This window comes from Acinonyx jubatus, chromosome C1, assembly GCF_027475565.1.
Source record: "Acinonyx jubatus isolate Ajub_Pintada_27869175 chromosome C1, VMU_Ajub_asm_v1.0, whole genome shotgun sequence".
Taxonomy (NCBI): domain Eukaryota; kingdom Metazoa; phylum Chordata; class Mammalia; order Carnivora; family Felidae; genus Acinonyx; species Acinonyx jubatus.
In genome coordinates, this window is record NC_069381.1 from 51,847,723 (window position 1) to 51,863,341 (window position 15,619).

A 15,619-nucleotide genomic window follows, 5' to 3' on the forward strand; every position below is an offset into this window, starting at 1 on the left:
ACCGGGAAGATTTTAACCATTAGGTCATGCAGATTATCCTATTCCAAAGGCATCTGACAAACCCATACTATTTGTCAGAGGCAACAATAAGACTGGGAATAATCGTAATGTTTATTACACTGGGTATCAAGTATCTTCATTTTCTTTCAATGTGGGGGCAACGATGGAAGGTAGAAATAACTGCTGTGATTGACAGTGGAGGGTTCAGATAGGTTAAAAAACTTGCCCCACCTGAGGGGCCAGTCAGTGGTGCTGCCTGCGTTTGCCCCAGTCTGTTGCGCTGTGCTGGGATAGGCATGTGCTCACCCTTGCCCTGGGAAGCTCTCCTATATAGAGCGGAAAGCAGTCCCTCTGCACCTTTTCCACACGTTTATTTATTCTCATTCTGCCCTCCTGAGCACTCAGCATCAGAAGCCTGCGCCCTCTTTCACATGACAGCCCTTCACATCACTGAAGAGGGTTCTCGTGCCCATTTTCCAACCACCCCCTCCTCCCACCCCCTGCCTCAGTCTGTCATTTCTGCAAAACGTGGAGAGGTGTTTTTATTCACAGATGCCTTGGGAAATTTCATGGTTTTTAGACTCATGCTGAGTTTGTCCAGATGTGCCAATATTTGTCTTCCATGATATAAATTAATTGTCTAGAAGAGGAAGAAACCTTTGTAGGCACTTACTCACTAATGCAAACCAGTTCCTTTGGGTATTGATGGAAGGGAAAAAATTCAAAAATGAACCAGATCATTTTCACTAGGAGAGGGTAGAATTCACATCCTACTTTTAGGACAAATCTGTAGCATGACAGTTCAGCATTACCACATAGTTTCACCATGGGAAACTCAGGCTGACACTTGTAATAGAGCCCAGCTTTTATGTGAGAACATTGCAGAGATGGAAAAAGTGTGATACTCTTATGTTTTATTACCAACCTCGACGACCCAGTGTTTACAGCAAAAGTGGCAACGAAATTTGTGCCTCCCAGACTTAGAAAAGTATTATTATTATTATAAGCTAAATAATTGTGACAAATGTTGAGTAAGGTTAAATTTATGGAAAAACACAAACTTTTAGGGTGAGGAATTCTAAGGATAAATGTAACTTAATTGTCAGTGCCTGGCATATAGGCACCTGAGTTTTCTTTGAGTTCCAGAATGAAAAAAGCTATCCAGTGTGCAAGAACCTCAATATAATAATACCATGACCCCTCTACCCCCACCGTCACAATCATCAACTTAAGCAACAACTGTTTCTGATGTTTCTCAAACGCCTCTGATGTGGCTGGCAATGTGCTTTGCATCACGTTATTTCAGCAAACTCTCAAAATTCAGAAAGTAGGTACTATTATTAGCCTCATTTTACGGATGAGAAAAACGAGAGGTTAACTATCCTGCCCAAAGTCATGGATTTTGTGTGTAGCAGAGCAAGAATCTTTGTTCACACTTTGCCCTATACCTTGTTTCTTTCTTGGCAAAATAGGCTATAAATTGAACATTAAACAGTGCACTGGGGACACATTAAGGAGTCTTTCACTGTAAATGGAACTTAAATGAAAATTTTCCCAGTATGAGATTTTCTTAGTGAGACACTCATTCTTAGAAAACTTATAATAAGCTTAGAAAGCTTATTATAAAGCATCTGTTTCCACATCCAAATATACCTTTTCTTATATTAGTATAATTCTCTATTAAAATCCCAGCATGAATTGGTTCACCCTAAGAGATAAAAGCAACATGATTTAGTATAAAGATTGCCAGCTTCTCAGAAATAGGATGACATGAATTTTAGCGAGTGTTGTCCCTAACCTTCTGTGTGGTTTTGGTCTTGCCTCTAATGCGATCTGGGTCTCAGTGTTCCCATCTGTAAAATGTGGGTGTTGGATTTGGATCATGAAACTTCCTTCTAGATTTTCATAATGCATAGTGTTTAATGATTGCTAGCTTCAGGAAACAAAGTGTCTTTGTTTTTCTCCTTCTTCTTCTTCTTCTTCTTCTTCTTCTTCTTCTTCTTCTTCTTCTTTTTAATTTTAGAGAGAGTGTGCAAGCAGGAGAGAGGAGCAGAGGGGGAGAAAGGGGGCGTGGAGAGGGAGAGAATCTTAAGCAGTCTTCACACTGAGCTCGGAGCCTGACATAGGGCTCCATCCCACTACCCTGGGATCGTGACCTGAGCCCAAATCAAAAGTCTGATGCTCAACCAACTGAGCTGCTGATGGACCCCCAGTGTCTTTGTTTTTTAATGAAAATAACAGATACCCAATTTCATGACAATCTTCTGCTTTAAATTTTTTATTCACAGTAGCTAAGAATATAGGACATATTACTGTCTGCTGCCCATCTCTTTTAAGTCACTTCTCTAACAAACCTGTCAGGGCTTCTCTAAATCTTAGCACCATTTAGGTGTGGCTGATTGCCTAGAAGGAGGAGGTTCCTGACTTCCTCCTCACATTGATTAGTGAATTGCAATCCACTGAAAAAGTGCTTGGCTTCTTCCTTCTTTACTTGGTGGACTTTTCACTTACTTTCCAGCAGCACTTTCTGGCAGCCAAATCTGGATGCAGGACAGGATGGAGATTTTAGAAATGGGCGATAACTGTCTGTCTCGTGAATTTCTTCTCTCTTTGCTTCCATTCTCTCAAAGAGTGAAGTGCCCCCTTTTCACAGCACTTGAACACACATCCATTAGGAGTTTATCTTGAAGGCTAGTTAGTAACCATTTTTGTTTCACTTCTCTGGATTATAAACTCATCAGGGTACTGACAGAACATGCCTGGGTTTAGCCAGTATCTGGCATGTGGATGCTGCTTAATGATGAATGAATGAATAAGAAAGGAAAAAAAGTTGCATTTCTATATGTATACTAATGACAATGCTTTAAATTATATGAAAATACTCACTTATGAAACAGACAATTCAGATGTTTCCCTTTGACCATTCTTAACCTGATCTCCCTGCCCGAAATTATCTTTTCCTCTCCTCTAAACAGTTATGTGTGCTATTTGGCAATTAATTATGTAGTGCCTCATGACATTTTTTTTCCTGTTTTATATTTTCTGGTTTTCAATTATTTTATGACTTTATTTTTTATTGTAATTTGTTTCCACATAAAGGCTATAAATAGATGACAGATAAATATTACATTTTATTAGATATTAAAATTTATTGATATTGATGTTTATTATTAATAATTAAATATTACAATTTTTCTGTTTATATTTTAAATTGTATTTTCTGTGTTTCATTTTGGATAGTTTCGATTTTTGTGTTTTCAGGTTCACTAATCTTTATTTTCTGCAACACTTAATCTGATGTTAATCTAATCCAGAATATTTTTCATTTTACACGTTGTAGATTTCACCTAGGAATTTAATTTGGCTCTTTTTTATATCTTCAGTGTCTCTACTTATTTTTGAACATGTGGGATGTGGTTACGAAAACTGTTTTAATGTCCTTGTCTGCTGATTCTCACATCTGTTGTCAGTTCTGTCACTTTTGATTGATTTATTTTTCTCTCCTCAGGAGTCTTGTGTTCTTGCTTTCTGCCTGCCCAGTATTTGTTGATTGGATATAAGATATGAATTTCACCTTGTTGGATGCTAGATATTTTTGTATTTCTGTAAATTTTATTTGTTCTGGGATGTATTGAAGCTGCTTAGAAGCAATCCAATTCTTTTGAGTCTTTTAAGATTTGTGAGGCAAGACTGGCACAATATTCAGCCGAGGACTAATCATTCCTCATGACAGAGACAAGACCCTTCTATGTACTCTACCCAATGTTTGGGGAATCATAGAATTTTCCAGTTGGAATGATCCTTTTGGCTGTTTTTTCACCCAGCCTTGGGTAGTGGCCTTACATGCATGCCCTGAGCAGTATTCCACTGAAGATTGAGGAGAACTTCCTTTGGGTCTCTGTGCAGGTCTTCCTTCTCTGGTTCTCTTCTCTTTTCTTTTTACCAGTTAACACTTTTATTTATTGAGAAGATATAAAAATCCAGGTCTCTTAAATCTACATAATCTCTTGGAATATTTGGCTCTGTCCATGGGACAAATTCTAGTTGCCTTGGTCTCCTGTGACTGTTAACTCGTTTACTCAAGTCAGGATGTCCACTTGCCTTCTCCCTGCCCCCACACGCCTCCCCCACTGGAGACCCTCTCAGGTAGTAAGTGGGGGCTTGTAGGAGTCACTTTGTTTGTTCCTTTTCTCTGAGAGGTCCCTGCCCTTTGCTACCTGTTGTTGAGGTCTTGACAACTTTCCCTGTTATTCCACTGTGCCGAGAAGTGGAAATGATCCATTTTGTTCTTTCTACCTGGACTTAACCTCTATTCACAATTTCCAAACCTCACCATCCCTGACTCCATGAGACTGGGTGAGGAGCCCTTTCTCTATGTCTCCATCACACGTGTGCTCACCTCCTTGCATTGTTATTATGGTTGTTTATTCTTTCTCCATTAGATGTTATTTCCTTGAGGAAAGGAAATGTCTTTTATCTCTGGTTTCCCACACCTAAAGTAGTAGTTCTAGGCATTTAACAATTGCTCAATAAGCATTTGTGGAATGAATGAACAAATGGAATCCAATTTTCAAAGTATCAGTTTATGAACAACTTTCATGAGCTTTTTTTTTTTTTTTAACAGAAAATAGACTGTAGTTTTATATGTACAGTTTAAGTCTCTTAACTTTCTGGATAATCAGTTGCTTTTGATGGCTTAGACCTGGTTTTTATCTGTTTGTTTGTTTTTTTGTAGCCTCTCATTAGAAGGTGTTAATAAAAACCACCTAATTAATTCTTAAATAAAATGGGAAAGTAAAGAACCTAAGAATAGAATAACCATATTATAGACAAGCTAAATGAAGACTTACTTTTAGGTAACCCCCATTCTGGTTGATTCTCAAGTGTGGTCTATCCCAAGTCTGAAATTTGTTGAGGTGGTATTCTTATCTCAAGTGGCTTTTCCATGTTGGATGTACTTGGATATTTGTTATCTGAGTAAACTTCAGCTGGTCTGCAAATAGCTATGAGTCTATGCATTCTTATCAACTGGAGACAATTGGCAGTGGATATGTGCCACCAGGGCTATGGTCAAGTGCAAGTTCATACTATATTTGGGTCTTTTAGAGTTGGTAGAATGAACCATATTTGGTAAGCATCTTAAAACTATCTTGTTCTGTTTCCTCAGCAGCTCTTGGTTACAGGAGGTGCCTCTGGAGTCCTCCCTCATTGCCATCCCCATTGCCCAGTTGGCTTGATGGAAGTAGATTAAGGCTGTGTTCTAGAACAGTTTTCTGTCCAGTAGGGATAGTGAGATTTAACTTGGCAGATTGCTGTGAGGATTAAATGAAATAATAAATGTAAGTTGCCTCTCATAGTTCCAGACACATAGGCCCTCCTTCCCTTCCCCACCTCACCCCCCCCCCCCCCCCAATCTAAAAGGTAGTTCTCTGCCTCTAACATTGAACTGTATTGACTGGCTACCAATATATAGACACATAGAGTTATTCTATCTGTATCTCTTATCAGCTTTTCCTTGAAGGTTTTATGTGAGGTCCGTTTACTTTTAGGCCACGTGTTTCTTTTCCTGAAATGGTGTTTTCTTCTGCTTTTCTTTGTTTTTAAAGTACAGTCTTCTGCTTTTCTTTGTTTTACTGCTTTGCTTGGTGATCAGGTTGTTTAAAGCTACCTTTGTCCTTCCTCCTTCTAATCCACAGCCAAGGCAGGGGGTGGCTTTAATTTACAGAAACACTCTGCATTAGCTAGTGTAGTTTTCTCATTCTACCTCTTACTTATTGATTAAACCCTCTCCCTGACGCACAAATGAAGACTGGGTGTATTTTGCATATTTTCCTAGAATGGCCCAGTGATTCTGTGGCTAAACCAAGATTAGACCTTGCAAGTTCTAAAAATCTGAACTTTTGCTTTAAAGAGTAAACCGTGTTGCCTCCAAAACTACTAGTTGAGTTTAACTTTCAAGTGTACTTTGTATTTAAATCTGATGATAGTGTTGTTTTTCCTTTTGTCTTGTTTAGATGAAGGTATTGAAACTTTTTCTTTGCTGGTGTGTTTCAGCTGCCCTGACTGTGACCTAGGCAGCAAGTTTCTTGATGTTGTCAAGAATGCTCATTAAGATATTTATTCTCTTTTGCCCTACTGTTTATGATACTTGTCATTATGTCTATTAGATGGTAAGCTCTGTTATCGCTCACTATAATCAGCGCAGCGCTGTCTATATAAAGAAATTATGAATGTGCGAGTGTTGTAAGTGAATGAGTCAACTATATTTACATAGTTACTACTTTAAAAGTCTCTAGGTTACTGGTCTAAATGTATGTAGTCTTGGGATTTGGGATGGGATAACTGAATAAGAAATTAAACTGTTTTTTAGAATGGCCATAAATGGTATAAAGCCTTTTAGTGACTTTATACAAATTAGAAAGGGTGCCCCCTTTTTTAAATGTTTATTTATTTATTTTGAGAGAGAGAGATGAAGAGATCATCCGTGAGTGGAGGAAGGTGAGAGAGAGAGAGAGAGAGAGAGAGAATATCCCAAGCATACTCCACACTATCATTGCAGAACCCAGTGTGGGGCTCCATCTCATGAACCATAAGATCATGACCTGAGCTGAAATCAAGAGTCGGATCCTTGACAGACTGAGTCAGCCAGGTGCCCTTCTAGATGGAATTTTGTCCTCACTTGCTCTCAGGGTTCGGTGCCCTTCTGCAGGGCACTACCAGCAAGGATGTGCAAGGATCCTCTGACCTTTGTTTTCTGACTGGCTATGGGTTTTGGTGTCACATGGTCTCAAGGAGAGCAGTTGTCCTTATCCTAGTTGATGTTTCCTTGAAGAGTAGGCCCAATGAGGATGAGGATCCTTCCAGTCTATTATTGGGAACTTCTGTCTGCCTCCCCGATTTCAAATTCATTCTTCTCTGTGATATTTGTCTGTTGAAGACTGGAAAGAATGCTGTATGCCTTGCTGCTGCTTGCAGCTTTATGAGCTTCTCTCATTTCCATGGAGTCAAGGCGAATCACCCATCTCGGTGTTTGAGGTCCTACTCATAGTAGCCCTTGCTCTAGATATCTAATCACATTTCTTTCATTCCTCCACAGCCGCCCCCTGACCTGGCCTTGCTCTTCTCCTCAGGCCATTGATGACAGTGGGCTCATTACCCATACCTTTTGGCTGTTACCCATATGGCTCTCTGTGTCTGGATGCTCTCCACTACCTCTACACATTGTGTAGAATCCCTTCAGTTCTTTAAAGCCCACTTTAGGGCTTTAGCCACCTGGGTGGCTCGGTTGAGCATCCAACTTCAGCTCAGGTCATGCTCTCACGGTTCATCATGAGTTCAAGCCCCCTATTGGGCTCTCTGCTGTCAGCACAGAGCCTGCTTGGATCCTCTATCCCCCTCTCTCTCTGCCCCCCACCCTGCTTGTGCTCTCTGTCTCTCTCAAAAATAAATAAACATTAAAAAAACAAAGCCCACTTTAAAGTAGCTACTCTTTAATGAAGTAATGCTACTCCACCCCCCACCCTGACCCCTTGAATCATTCTACAAAGCCTATTGAATTTTTTAAGTTAAAATTTAAATATATAATCAAATGTTAGCACATGTTGATTTCTTAGAATGGTGCCTAGCACATATTTCTTGCTTAGTCCTTAGAGTACTTAGTTATTATTATTCCTTTATTTGAATCACTTCAGTCATTCATTCATTTACCGAGCAAATGTCCCCTCTGCAGGTGCTGCTCCAGGTCTGGGGATTCAGAAACAGATAGAACTTAGAACTTGCGTACAAACAGCAGGGGTAATCACCTGCCAGTTCACTGGACAGAGATGCGGTGGAGGAGGTGGCATAGTCTATTCAAGGCTCTCCCAGTTGCTACACTCTAGGCTTCTAATGTGCCCTCCTTCAATGTCCTGGTCAGTATATGACAGTGGAAAGAGAAAAGGCTTCCCATTGGGTGGATGTGGATTTGAATCCCAGCTGCTTCATATGCTAGCTCTGACCTTCAGTTCCCACCTCTTAAAATGGGGATAATAGAGTAGTTGCCACATGTCATTATGAACTAGGTCCTGGGCTGGGTGCTGTATACTTGTGATTTTGTGGACTCCTCAAAATAGCCCTGTAAGGTGCATCCTGTTAATATCTTTATTTTACAGATGAGGAACCTGGGGCACAGAAGGGTGAAAAAATGGCCTAAATGGTAGAGCTTTAAGCTGAACCCAGGCCTGTCAGAGAGCAGAAGCCACATTCCTCCTCATCAGGTAGTATCATGCTATGTCATGTGTCTAAATATGTTAAGATCCCTGGCACACGAGGTCAGAGTAAACAGCTATTATTAATTACTATTACTATTATTATTCTAAGATTTATACCTTTCTTCACCATACTGCCTAGCACGGACTAATATACATTGTAGCTCTTCAATAAAACTTTATTGGGTTTAATTGGTTCTGGATTTTGTGTGTGGGAAGGTAGGTAACTCTGCGTCTCTAAAGGGAAATGGTTAATAAAATAATATCTTAAAATGGGGGAAGTAACAACAATATAAAAAAGCAGCCACAGAAGCAAACCAGTTAATGAGATTCTGTATGGGAAAGATGGAAGGAAATTAAAAGGAATTGCAAAAACAGTGTGGCAGTTGACAACACTTGAAAATATTCTGGCCAGCAGATAGTATTCTTGAGCAAAAGCAATAGAGATGATGAATTACTCAGTGATGTGGCCATCCCTTATAATAATGACAAACAGATAGGAAGGTGTGCAATCTTTAAAGTTTAAAAAAAATAATTTGTCCTTCTGCCAGCTCTTCCCTTACCTGACACAAAGTTGGTCACCGCCAAAGGATTCTGTTTTGCCTGATGAAGTTTTGAGTGAATTAGGTTAGGTTGTCTTGAAAATGGCTATACAAGAAAATAAAAGCTCTTCTCTCTTCGGAAAGGAACTTGACTCTGGGGAAGAGGACAGCTTTCCCAGGGGGAATCTGGGACTGCTGAGACCAGGAGCTTCCGTCTTTCCCCCATGACCCCCAGTGTTTCACCAGCAGAATAAGGACGTTATTAAAGCTTGAATGAAACAAAGCTGCGCACTTGAGAAGTGGCTGCCAGAACTTTTCTCTTTATGGTTCTCTTGAGTTTGTGGGAGAAACAATTAAATGCTGCATATGCAAATGGAGGGTAACAGTTTTCATTTTACTAATAGTCAAATGGTCTTCTTTTGCATTTTGTTCTTTCTCTCACCTTTGGCTATTGTTCTGTCTCAGCCTATGTGAGTTTTGAATCTTCAGGAGGGCCAGAAAACCAGTTTTGGATGCTCTATAGCCAAGGACATTCTGTAGCAGCGCCCAGTTACACTGTGAGACAGTTCTAGAGAAATTACTACTGCCACTGTGTCCAGCACATTGAACTGACTGCTCAAGAGGAAGATATCAGAAACTCCCTACAGTCCCCTTCACCATTAAGCTTGCTGGAAGATTGTGTTCCAGAGAGTAGTTTCTGCTTCATTTGACCCCTTTTTAAACCCATGTGTTTTGCAGAGGGGCTTATGATTGCCTTGCTGTAGGAAACCTGGGAAATGTAGTGTTTTTGGATTCTACTTTGAGATGATGGTCCTTATCGATAAAGTGGGAAACTACCAGGATGTTGAGAAGATGTTCAGAAGGTTTCTGGGAAATCTGGAAAGACAAATGTCTCCTCCAATTAGCCAGGAGGTTGGTGTTGGATTTTCTGCAACAATATAGGGCTTTGGGGGTGGAGAAGCCCTTCCTGACAAGTCTAGGGTTGATTTTATGTATTTGCTGAAGTTTACTAAAATAAAAATTTTAAATGGTGTATTCTAGGGGTACCTACGTGGCTCAGTCAGTTGAGTGTCTGACTTTTGATTTCAGTTCATGTTGTGATCTCACAGTCGTGAGATCAACCCCCCCCCCCCCCCCCGCCATGGGACTCCACGCTGAGCATGGAAACTGCTTGGGATTTTCTCTCTCCCTCTCTCTCTGCTCCTCCCCTTCTCTCTCTCTCTCTCTCTCTCTCTCTGTCTCAAAATAAGTAAATAAACATTAAAAAATTAAAATGGCATATTCTATAATGAAAGTGAATATTATTGATATTTTAATTCAGCTGAAGCAATACGTAACAGTATCACATAGTTTCCACTTAATCACTTTTTTCATTTCAGGATCTTTCTTCCTGTGAAGTTTCAATGAAATGCTGAGAAATACATTTTACTTTATTATAGGCAGGATACATTTCAAGAGGCTTTCTTCTCCCTCTGTATCTGATCCATCTGCCAAACGTCTTGACTTTCTGTCTTCCATAAGCTATCTGATCTTCCTATGGCCATGGAAGAGGCATATCTTTGAAAGCAGAATTTTGAATAAAGAAAGCTGGCGGTTAGGGAGTGATGGCCAGACTCCACAGTGTCTTATTTATTCCAGTTTGAAGCTGAGTACTGCTTCTTCTTGGGCCCTTCACCTGCCATGGACATCTCTTTTTCTTTCTTAGTGTGAATTCTGCCCTTTGGTGTAGGTGACACGTGTCATTTAACACGGACATAACCATGTGGCCCCTCTTTGCTTCTGTGTCATCATCTATAAAATGGGGCTATATTTCCTGACCTACTTCAAGGTTAACATGAGGATTAAGTGATGATGTACAAAGAAGCCTTTTAAGAATTATCAAGTGTGATATAAACGTAAAGCAACAGATAATTAACTATAAGGTCACTACTGTGACCTTATAAAGTTTTACTCATTTTACCTCTGTTGAGGGTAGCATTTTGTCTCATCATTTTCTTTTGGAAAAGTTAAATGTTGTTAAATGTCACAGGGCAAGTTCAGGTAGAAGTAGGTCAGGAGCTCAGGTCTCCTGACTCACAGACCAGCAGAATGCTCAGGCTTGCTGTCTGCTTTAGTTTATCATTTGCTTCATGCTTTCAGTGAGTGAGATATAACAATCTCCTTTTGGAGGTTAAAATAATACCTTGGAAGAAGCAAAGAACACTGCATCACTGTAGTTCATTTTAACCCTCATTTATTGTTGCTGTCTGTGTGTCCATGTGCCGGGCTGGTACGAAGGTAGGAAGACGTAGATGACTAGGTTTTTCCAGTCTAGTGGAAGGAGGCAGACGAGCAGACAGACATCTAAGAATCTGAGTTCTTGTCTCTGCTGCTTACTCACAGGGTCTATCTGGGTAAGTCACGCACATCTCTGGGCTTAGGTTTCCCAACTGCCCACTGAGGCCACTGGGCTAGATGTGCAGGATGGTCACCATCACTGAGGTTTGTTCTGATCTGTCACAATCTGTGGGTCTATGAGACTCCAAAGCTGTGTGCTGGCCAGGCCTTCACAAACTAATGGCATGTTTTTCTTAATCATTACTTGTGATAAATTTCACAGGCTAACTACATTCTCTAACATGAAACACTACCATTGTATTGAAACATAGTTGGTGATGCTTTTTCATTAACCAGTCAACTTTGCAATGATAGCAAAAATGGGCATCTGATGATGATTTAATAGGGGGCATAAAAATCAATGCCAGCATTAACTACTGGTCTCGGCAATTCTGTAGTTCTATAGTGCTTCTCTGTTATGAACCTTTCTCTTTTTAAAAAATTTTTATTTGTTTATTTTGAGAGAGAGAGTGAGAAAGAGAGAGAGAGAGAAGAACGCACGTGGGAGCTGCAGAAAAAGAGAGAATCCCAAGCAGGCTCTACACTATCAATGCAGAGCCTGATGCAGGGCTTGAACTCATGAGTCATGAGATGATGACCTTAGCTGAAACCAAGTGTCAGATGCTTAACCGACTGAGCCACCCAGGCACCCCTGATAAGAACCTTTGTAATATCAGGCCATTTTCTTTAAAACAGGCCATAGAATAATAATAGCTAACATTTATTTAGTGTTTGCTTATGTGGTAGGAAGGTATTGTTCTAAGTGTTTTCCATATAAAGACTCATTTAATTTTTACAACATTTTGAAGTACCCCTGCCTCTGTCCTGGGGTAAGGAAACGGAGGTACAGAGCAGTACGTAAACCTTGTTGAAGATTACACAGCTGTTAAGAGACAGAGGCAGAATTGGAAGCCTCTGCAGCTGCATTTCTCATGGCTGGACTATCACCTAATGAAAGCTGCTCTCTCTCAGCTCATGTCTGAGAAACTGGACAGACTCGCTTGTTATGAGGCCACAAAATAAGAAAGCAGCTGAATCATCTTACTTGCAGCTCTAAACTTGGCCCGATCCTCAAGCGTGAGGGTTCTTACTATGTGCAAGTGTTCTCAGTCTGGATTTCATGTCTCAGGTGACTCATGAGCCCTTGGAAATCATGTGCAAATTGCATTTATGTGTCCACGTGTGTTGGTGTGCGTGAGGGTAGGCTGCTTGATGGTTTCGTGCCTGTTATCAGAGCGGGCCCTCTCTTCTGCCACTGGTGTAATTCTAGCTGTGCAGGTCCTCATCAGCCCTAAATCTGTGTTAGTATTCTGGGCTGGAAGTGTGGGCATAACCACCCCTTGAACAATGGAGTGGCTGTGGAAACCTAGAAGAACCAGACTTTCCACACGTCCTCTTCTGCTCAGAGCTTTGTCACTTTGGTACAGTAGGACAATGCCTTTTTCTCTCCTTAAAGCCTTCCAGCATTTTCATTTTTCTCCCCTCAAAATTTTGGAACCCCAAGGGTTTGAGGGTTTTTTGTTTTGTTTTACCTCTTCTTGATAGGTTTGTTCAGAAATCAGATGTTCATAAGCTTTTTATTTCTTAGCCAGCCCATGAGTTCACTTTCCCATTTAACTTTTATGATTTTTGTTGTTGTTGTTGTAGCTGGTAAGTCCTTTCAAAACCATGTAAGAATGTTTTACTGCATACTAACATAAGAACGAAATGGTACAACTAGAAAATCCAACAGGAAATACACCCCCCCCCCCCCCCAACACACACTCAGACAATTTAGCTTCTGTTCACAGAAATTGAGTGTATCTGCTAGGGAAAAACTTTCAGGGATGTTATGATTTTGATAGCTGTGTTATCTTATATTACCTATTCTTTCCTAGTCTCTGTTTATAGTTGATTACTCTAGACCTTTTTTGGGGGGCGGTGAAAATGGATAACAGATATGATGCAGGTCCAGATAGTAGAGAGGTGACAAAATTCTACTACAAAGTAGATTTGTTTTGCTTCTGGTTCAGATGAGTAATATAACTGGCCCATTTCACTGTAACCTGGAAAACTTTACCATCTATTTTATCTTTATTCACTACAGCAAACTTTTAATGTTATTTTAGTGTGATCTCCTTTAAGGATGTGAAGGCATTGCCTCTGCAGACAGGCTTGGGTTCTGATCCCAAGCTCTCTTGTTTACAAGCTGTGTGACTTTGGGCAAGTTTACTTAATCTCTTGGAATCCTCTTTTCCTCATATATAAAAGGGGAAAATAATAATTACATGTTGCCCAAAGGGTTGTGAGGAGTGATATCAGGCGTGTTAATACATTTACCATAGGCTTCTCTCACAGTAAGCACTTGCTAAATGATTGTTGTTGATTGATTGTTTTTATTGCTATTGTTGTCAGTATAATAACATATTATAATATATATATAATATAATATTATCAGCACCATTAAGTTAATATGTGTAATATGCCTAGTACAGTGCCTGGGACATGCATAGGCACCAAACAAATATTTTATTGGATTTGACTGTGCATAGTTAACTTTTGTGACTGATTCAGACTAGTGGTAACTTTTTATTTATTAGATTAACAAGGATGAAATTGCTGAATGGAACAAATGATGGCTCTACCTCCAAGTCAACAAACTTCATAGTGAGGTGATCTTGAAAGCAAACAATGAAATGTGGCAAGTCTGGTGGGAAAAAAAAAAACAAAAAATGAACAACCTTGAAGCTGTTTTAAGGAGCAGCAGTTGCCTAGTCACACTGATTGCTGAAATTTTGCCTCTCTCCCTTGAATGAGGAGAGGAGAGGAGAGGAGAGGGGGCAGAAAGGTTACTGGTCACGTTCATTAATTTTCTTCCAAGAACTGCCACATGTCACCAGATTGCCCCCCGGCACTGGCGCTGTTTGGCTGTCTTCTCTTTGCCCATGAGAAGCCAAAATGTTAAATTGGTGGAGCTTACTAGATCTGACAGAGAAATTCTTCACGTCTGGCCTGAATGTCTAAGTAAATTTGGTGTACTTCTTGTGGTCTGGGGCAAATGCTGGAAGCTATTAGAATTCTGAACAAAACCCTCCATTCAAAGACTGCTCGTTTCCTGCTGGGGTAATCCAAGTATCAAACATGAAGAAATATGGGCAAGGAGAATGTGGCTGTTCAATGCAGAACCCACCAAGGTGTCTACGACATCTCCCCAAATGACTTAGAATGTTACTTCCACTTGATCATCTTGAATAAGTGGTTTCTTTTGAAAATAAGGGCTCTACTTTTCCTGCATCAAGTGTGGATGAGAACTGCTTGGATTTCCTCCCGTCAGTTAAAGTTAGGACAGGGAAGAGGCCTCCATTTTTGTTCTTATTTTTTGTTTTCCAATCATTTTCTTTTGAGTTTTCTCAAATCAGAAAGTATCTTTTCATTAGCTAGGGTTGTGGAGTCCACTCTTTGAGGCTAGGCCTGTCCAATGGCTGGAAGCTATTTTATTAAGGAACCTTTGTGGAGAAGCTATGGTATATCTCATGAAATATCTGAGTTTGTCATAAACCGTTTCCTTTCTGCACCGAAATTTATTTTCTGTGAAATTCCAGGTGTTCTTTTATTGTATAGACTTGAAAGGAATGGATTTGATTGTTCAGGTTTTTTTTCCCAAGAAGAATATTTTCTTGTGATGGGGTAATTGAGGATGAAGAAATCAGATAACATAGGTGAGGTCATTGGGTATGCATAGTGAAAACCATTATTTTAATTAATGCTAGTTGCACCAGGTTGTACAGCCAGTTATGCAGTTGACTGGTGCGATATAGCTGGCATGCTGTTCTGCTACTGCACTTATACCATGTGGGAACTTCGAGACTGCCTCACTCCTGCTAGATGGTGAACTTATGGAGAACAGAGACAAAGCCTTATTCATCACAGTATTCCTAATTCACAGCACCACATTAGGCACACAATTAATGCTTTTTAAAAATGAAGGGATGGATAAGACATTTTTATCAAACCTGAACGTGAGATCAGGTGGTTTCACAAAACAAAACATTAGCGTTGGTTTACTGGACTTCTTCTTACGTGTTTAGCCTCTTCTTGAGCTCCTGTCCATGCTTTGATCTTTCTGTGGGATGGTTTATATAGGGAGTCCAGTGTTCTTTCATCATTAAGAATTCAGTTGCGTTACTTAATAGTCCCAATCATGTTCCTTTCTCCTTAGAATCTGTATGAGATGTGAAATATGTAACCGGTAACACAGCATGGGAAAAATTAACCTATTCTGATGACTTTGAAGGAGTTCTAACTGCACGTGATCACAAGCAGCTTACTTGTCAGTAGACAGCAGTCCTGCGTTATATCAGCGGTAACGTGGTGGTTCACGTTCAGAGAACTTTTTGTTTTTTCCTCCAAGTTATGCTGACCTCTCAGGCGAAAATATTCCCCATCTAATAAAAGCTGAGGCAAATTTATGGGCCT

The 15,619-nt window shown here is 40.1% G+C and overlaps 1 protein-coding gene across 2 annotated transcripts in view; it reads left to right on the forward strand.

Moving 5' to 3' along the window:
- ROR1 (receptor tyrosine kinase like orphan receptor 1) overlaps window positions 1-15,619 on the forward strand; it is a 466,977-nt gene that overhangs the window by 145,696 nt on the left and 305,662 nt on the right. The window lies entirely within an intron of this gene.